General features: G+C 40.3%; 1 long non-coding RNA gene across 1 annotated transcript; it reads left to right on the forward strand.

The window, feature by feature from the left end:
* Positions 1 to 1,420: 1,420 nt before the first annotated feature.
* On the forward strand, positions 1,421 to 5,664 carry LOC121138737. The gene is made up of 3 exons (XR_005875599.1): positions 1,421 to 1,660; positions 3,885 to 4,070; positions 4,752 to 5,664. It is a non-coding gene; the product is annotated as an uncharacterized LOC121138737 (long non-coding RNA).
* The last annotated feature ends 968 nt before the right edge of the window (positions 5,665 to 6,632 follow it).

The raw sequence follows: 6,632 nt of genomic DNA on the forward strand, positions 1-6,632 counted from the left end.
CTCACCACTGGACATGTCTGCCAGACAGAAAGTTAACAGAGAAATAAGGAACTCACATGAACTTACCAGACATCTATAGAACATTCCACCCAAACACAAAAGAATATACCTTCTTCTCAGCACCTCATGGAACCTTCTCTAAAATTCACCACATACTCAGTAACAAAACAAATCTCAAGAGATACAAAAAACTTGGAATAACCCCCTGTATCTTATCAGATCACCATGGCTTAAAGTTACAATTCAACAGCAACACTAATTGCCAAAAACCTACAAACTCATGGAAATTGAACAATGCTCAACTGGATCATCAGTAGGTCAAGGAAGAAATAAGAAAGAAATTAAAGACTTCCTATAATTCAACAAAAAATGAAAGCGTAACATATCCAAACTTATGTGACACTATGAAAGCAATGCTAAAAGTAAAGTTTAAGCACTAAATGCCTACATAAAGACAGTGTGCCAGGCAGTGGTGGCGCATGCCTTTAATCCCAGCACTCCGGAGGCAGAGGCAGGAGGATCTCTGTGAGTTCGAGGCCAGCCTGGTCTACATAGTGAGTTCCAGGACAGCCTCCAAAGCAACAGAGAAACAAACAACAAAACAAACAAACAACAAAAAAAGATAGTGGAGAAATCTCCCACTAGCAACTTAACAGCATACCTGAAAGCTCTACTAAACACAGAAACAAACTCACCCTGGAGGCATAGAGGACAGGAAATAATCAAACTAAGGGCTGAAATCAATAAGAAAGAAACAAAGAGAATAATACAAAGAATCAATGAAACAAAGAATTGGTTCTTTGAGAAAAAAGTCAACAAGATAGACAAACCCTTATCCAAAATAACCAAAGGCAGAGAGAGAATATCCAAATTAATAAAATTAGAAATGGAAGGGGGAACATAACAGCAGACATTTAGGAAATTCAGAGAATCATTAGGTCATACTAAAAGAGGTAAACTAAACTCAGAGGTTTCAATTCTAATAAATCACACTGGGGAGAAATTATATAAATGTGGCAAAGCCTTAAGTTCCCATTCAACTCTTATTATTCATACTAGAGAGAAACTATATAAATGTAAAAGTTGTGGAAAAGCCTTCAAAACAAATCCAGTCACCTAGCCTCTAGTTCTTGTGTTGTGAGCAAAACTCCAGAAAAACCTTTCTGGAAACTGTGTTTGACAATAAACTATCTCCAAGAGATAGGGAAACCACAGAATGCTCCCTCTTAGCACCAACCAATGAGAACAGTCTACCTGCAAATAGCAAAGTCATAGAAACCACTAACGCTCCCATCTGTAACCAGACAATCAAAATACTAACAAACCCATTGACCTGACTCAGGGAATTTCCCCTAATTGTTCCCCAATCAGGAACAGACTCATACCTATTGATGTAATTCTGTGATTTTCTTTCCTTTAAATTCTGGCAATAGACAAGGGACTTGGCTTCCTCCAGGCAGCTGCTGTGTCAGCTTGCTAGATAGAGTCCCTACTGGTAGGATTAAACAATAAAGCCTTGCTTTTGCAGTTTGGTGAAATGTCTTCTTGGTAGTCTCTGGGAGTCTTCGAGACTTAGGCACAACATTTTTTTGCATTGTCCAGGAACTCCAGAGACCCTCCTCTGGACCCCAGACCTCAAAGGTTTTCAGCATTCAGCTAGGTAAGTTGGATCCTCTCTTTTCTGTTCTCTCTGTTCTCTGTCCTCCTTCTGGCCAGCATCTGAATTCTTCTGGCTAGTATCTGAATTAATGTCTACACGAGTCATATATACCTAGGCGGACATGCTATTAGGTAGACCAGGAGGAATTGGGAGACATCACCTTCCTTGTCTGGATGGGGGACCATGTGGGGCCATCCCATCAGTGTCTTTGGATCCTGTCTGTTTGGAAGGAAATTATTGAGAACAACAAGCCCCTGGTGGGTCTTGTCCATTCTGTACAGATTTTGGTTTGGTTGAGCTTGGCAAAAATCGACCCTGTGGATTCCGCAGAAATCTGATACTCTGTTTTGGGCTCTTCTGTTTGACTCTTGAGTTGTTTCTTTTTTGTCTTGTCTAAGTGCTGTGTTTGCTTGTCTTGTCTTGTCTTGTCTTGTCTTGTCTGAATGATACTGACAATATGGACCTAACAGGGATGCAATCTCCATCCTCAACCCTTGACTTGACTTTGGCCCACTGAGGCAATGTTAGAGCGGCTACCCATAGTAACAGTGTTAACATCAAAAAAGGACAAATGGGTTACTCAGGACAGAATCCCCCTTATAAAAACATAAAATTTTCTGCTGCATCGGCTCCAGGCAGGGAGGTTATAGTCTGGCTGCTGGCTGCTGGCCAATACTCCCCTGCTGGGTCCTGGTGCCTGGACACAGTCTTTCTATGCTGTGCCTTGCCTTGGGATGTTAGCAGCCAACTCAAGCAGAATGGTCAAGGCACAGGTTTTAATGGGTTAATATGATGCTGACCATCGTTTTGTGTGCTAGCCATTTGCCATCTAATGAAATGTCTGTTCCTGGCTTTTGCCCATTTTCTACTTGACTCATTTGTTCTTGTCACTGCTGAGTTTCGTGTAGGTCCTCTATCAGACATATAGTTGCTTGAATTTTTCACATAACTTGTGCCAGGGAGAAATAAGTACATTTTATTAGCTCTTTATGCACGGCCAATCAATGACAAAAGACATGTGGACCTGGATGTAGACCTCAATGATGGAAACCAATTCAAGTAAAACACATAAAAACAAGTTTTGGGTCAAATCCATCTGTAGACTTTTGAATGCAAAACAGTAATCTGTGCCATTGGCCTGACAAGAGACTCCTATTTTTGATTTGTGCCTCCCCACCCTATTTTTTAATGGTTTTGTTTTCACAGGAAAAGAAAAAATATGGGTTTTAGTTATTTAAATTTAATAGGTTACACTTACTTGTTATTTTTAAAAAATTGGTACAATATTATTAATTAAGATAAAAAGGGGGTAAGATATAAAAATGAACTATATTTACTGTGGTTTCTCATACCTAAAAATTGGTACGTAAATTAAAATTTTAACTATATTAGGTTAATTCTGGTTTGAAAGCTTTGTTTATTTTTCAGAAAATTGTATATACTGTTTTGTTAAAAAGTTTTATCTCCGTTTCTGGTGTAATCATAAATTTTGTTACTAGCATAGAGCTCAAACAAAAATGGTTTAGATATTTTTGCTGTCTAATGCTAACAGCAGTCAGTCATTTACAGACATAGATTAAAATTTATCTCTGCGCTCTGGTCATTAAATTCAGATTATCAGGAACATAAATTTAACAGTAACCTAGGTGACAATTGGTTTACTTTATGTTTTCAAAAGTTAAACTTAAACTCTGCTGCCAGACATAATTCCTTCACCTTTTTGCCTTTTATTTCTGTCACTGGCAGTTTTCTTCTTTCACTGGCTCTGTTCCACACGACTTGTTTACAGGATGTCGTGCCTTTCCAGGGACCAGTAGGGCACCCATTTCACACAAAAATCCTGCCTGTTCCATCTGCAGGGGATCTACATTCTTGTCACTGACAGTTATAAGTCACTCTGTCTCTTTAAATGTCCTGTCTGTTTGCTAAGTTAAAACCAGTTACAATCAGACTGGAGGTCTCTAAATAAAACATCCCACCACAACCTCTCTGTTTAAATCCAGTTCTCCAGACAGATCCCGCACTAACATCATTGTAGCCACACTAAGTTCAGATTAATTAATTACAGGAATAAAGCCTTACCTAGCCACCTGTGTGCTTAAGATAAGTAATTAAAGACAAATTTTGTCTGCTAAGATATACTAAATAGGCAGCCCTCAACTACTCAGAGATCTAGAGAATATGGCATTTAACATGTTTTAGTTTTAAAAAATTTTCATTACAGAGAGATGGGCCAAATTCAGGCACCACCCCATTTCCTCCAAAAAGACTGATGAAAATTCCACCCACAAAAATGACAATGCTAGCCACTGAGCAAGCCTGGCTTTCACCTCACCTGCTTCAAGGGACTTTTCAGACCGTGGACAAGAGAACAGTGGAATTGACTTCCTCCCCATTTCTTGGGCTAATGGTAGGCAAGTCCTTCTAAAGCTCCTAATTAATCTACAGGTCCCATGCTATTAGCAGAAGGCAGATGTCCTTAACAGCCTCTGCCTTCAACAACTATGGAGGACTCTGATTCCAGAGGTGGCTGTCCATACAGTCAGCCAATAAATCTCTGTTATTCATTAGTCAGTAACTCAGGTAAAATGTTATCCTTCTCAAGAACTCTGACACTTTGATGACTGCTAGCTTTGCCAGTTTAAAACAACAACAAAGTCACCTCTGCCCAATCCATACCTGGCTCACTGGTCAGAAGAAAAATGTACAAGCTTCTAACCCAAACCTGTAGTTTTTGCTAGGACTCAAAGGTATCTGCTTTTTCTACAATGTGAATTTCAGTACAGATTGTTAATGCTAATATGTCTGAAACCTTTATGTCCTTTTGTATAATAGAGTTCATATAGGCTTCAGAGGATCAATGATCATAAAGCTTGGATCCACTTCTCTCAGGTCAAAAGGACTCCAGAAAAGTACAGCTTTTATCGTCCCACCTGTCTGTTCCTGAGGACAGGATTTTCTCCCGTGATCTTGGAAGTCCTGCCCTTCTTGATCACTAAAACTTTGGACCTAAGAGTTCTGATTGAGTACATAAGTTTTAACTTCTGTTCCCAGTTTAAACTCATCTGAAACCGGTTTCTGTTTCTGGCAGACACATCCGAGCATCAGGTGCTGACTACAACATACTCCTGGAGACTGTGAGTTCTGGACTTGCTGCTGATGTGAATGGGTCTAGCCAATGTGAACACTCCCTGTCTCTTCAACAGAATCTGCAAACCAGATACTTTGAAAGATGCCCCATTGCCTGAATTCCCTCGTTGCTTTTGACTAGCATTTCATTGGGCCCCTGACAACATCCCAAAGTCAGTAGGATGTATCACAGAAAAGAATACATCACCCCCTTTCCCTGGCTGAGATGTTAAGTCAAAAGAAAACTCCCTTACATAGGAAAAAATATAACAACAAATGTGAATGTCACTCCCCTAGGGAAATCCGTCAGCTGATGGCTCTTAGGGTCTGTTACCACCCCCAGAACCATCAAAATAGATGGGATCGCCACATGGGTCCACTACCCCCACGCCTGACCTGCAGACCCCTTGGTCATATCGGAGGACTACAAGGAAAAAAAATGGAAGCTGTCCAAACACCCAAACAACCCACTCAAGCTGCACCTTCTTCAACAACACAACTCTTCCTCCTGATACACCATGGCTGCTAACACAAATCCTCATGTCCCACAAAACCTGACCTGGCAACTCTATGAAACCTCAACTAGAAAAATTCTGACCAATTCTGCTGGGACTTCAAAGCCTCTTTAACTTTACAGCAAGTATCCGGACAAGGGACCTGTGCAGGTTCCATCCCGCCTCCCCACCCCAACTCTGTAATCAAACTGACCCCACTGTTAACTCTGAGGGATGCTTGATCCCCCACAATGACACTTGGTGCGCCCTGCGAACACACAAAAATAATCAAAGAGGGCTGGAGAGATGGCTCAAAGGCTGTTCTTCCAGAGGTCATGAGTTCAATTCCCAGCAACCACATCATGGCTCACAGCCATCTGTAATGAGATCTGGTGCCTTCTTCTGGTGTACAGCCACACATGCAGGCAGAATACTATATACATAATAAATAAATCTTTAAAAAATGCATTAAAAATCCAGGTGTTGGTGGCACACGCTTTTAATTCCAAAACTCTGGAGGCAGAGGCAGGTGAATCTCTGTGAGATCCAGGCCAGCCTGGTCTACAGAGTGAGTTCCAGGACAACCTCCCAAGACACAGAGAAACCCTGTCTTGGAAAATCCAAAAATAAATAAATAAATAAATAAATAAATAAATAAATAAAGTCAAAGAGACTAAGGGCTCTGTATACTCATCCGATTGCTTCCCAGACTCATCAGTCATACAGAGGAAAAAGCTAAAAGAGAGCCCATAACTGCACTCACCCTCAGCCTCCTAGTAGGCACAGGCTTAGCTGCAGATATAGGAACAGAAACCATGGCTCTTATACAACAGAAAAAATTCCATTATTTACCTAAAAAACTCCCTCTCCTCCTTGGCTGAGGTGACCCTGATACTAACCCACATACCTAGGAACATCTGATTTTTGACAAGGAAGCCAAAATTGTACAATGGGAAAAGGATGAGATCATGTAGAAAAATACAAATAAATCCATATCAGTCTCCATGGACAAAACTCAAGTCAAGTGAATCAAAAACATCAGCATAAATCCAGGTACACTGAACCTGATAAAAGAGAAAGTGGGAAATAGCCTTGAATACTTTGGCACAGGAGACCACTTCCTAAATATAGCACTAGTAGCACAGACTCTGAGAGCAACAATGAATAAACAGAACCTCATGAAACTTAAAACCTTCTGTAAGGCAAAGGATATGGTCAATAAAACAAAATGGCTCTTTACAGAATGGGAAAAGATCTTCACCAACCCCACATCTGACATAAGACTGATCTCCAAAATATATATTAAACAATTCAAGAAACTAGATACAAAAATACCAAATAATCCAATT

This window comes from Mesocricetus auratus, unplaced genomic scaffold (assembly GCF_017639785.1).
Source record: "Mesocricetus auratus isolate SY011 unplaced genomic scaffold, BCM_Maur_2.0 contig_13345_pilon_subseq_1:43404_obj, whole genome shotgun sequence".
Lineage (NCBI taxonomy): Eukaryota > Metazoa > Chordata > Mammalia > Rodentia > Cricetidae > Mesocricetus > Mesocricetus auratus.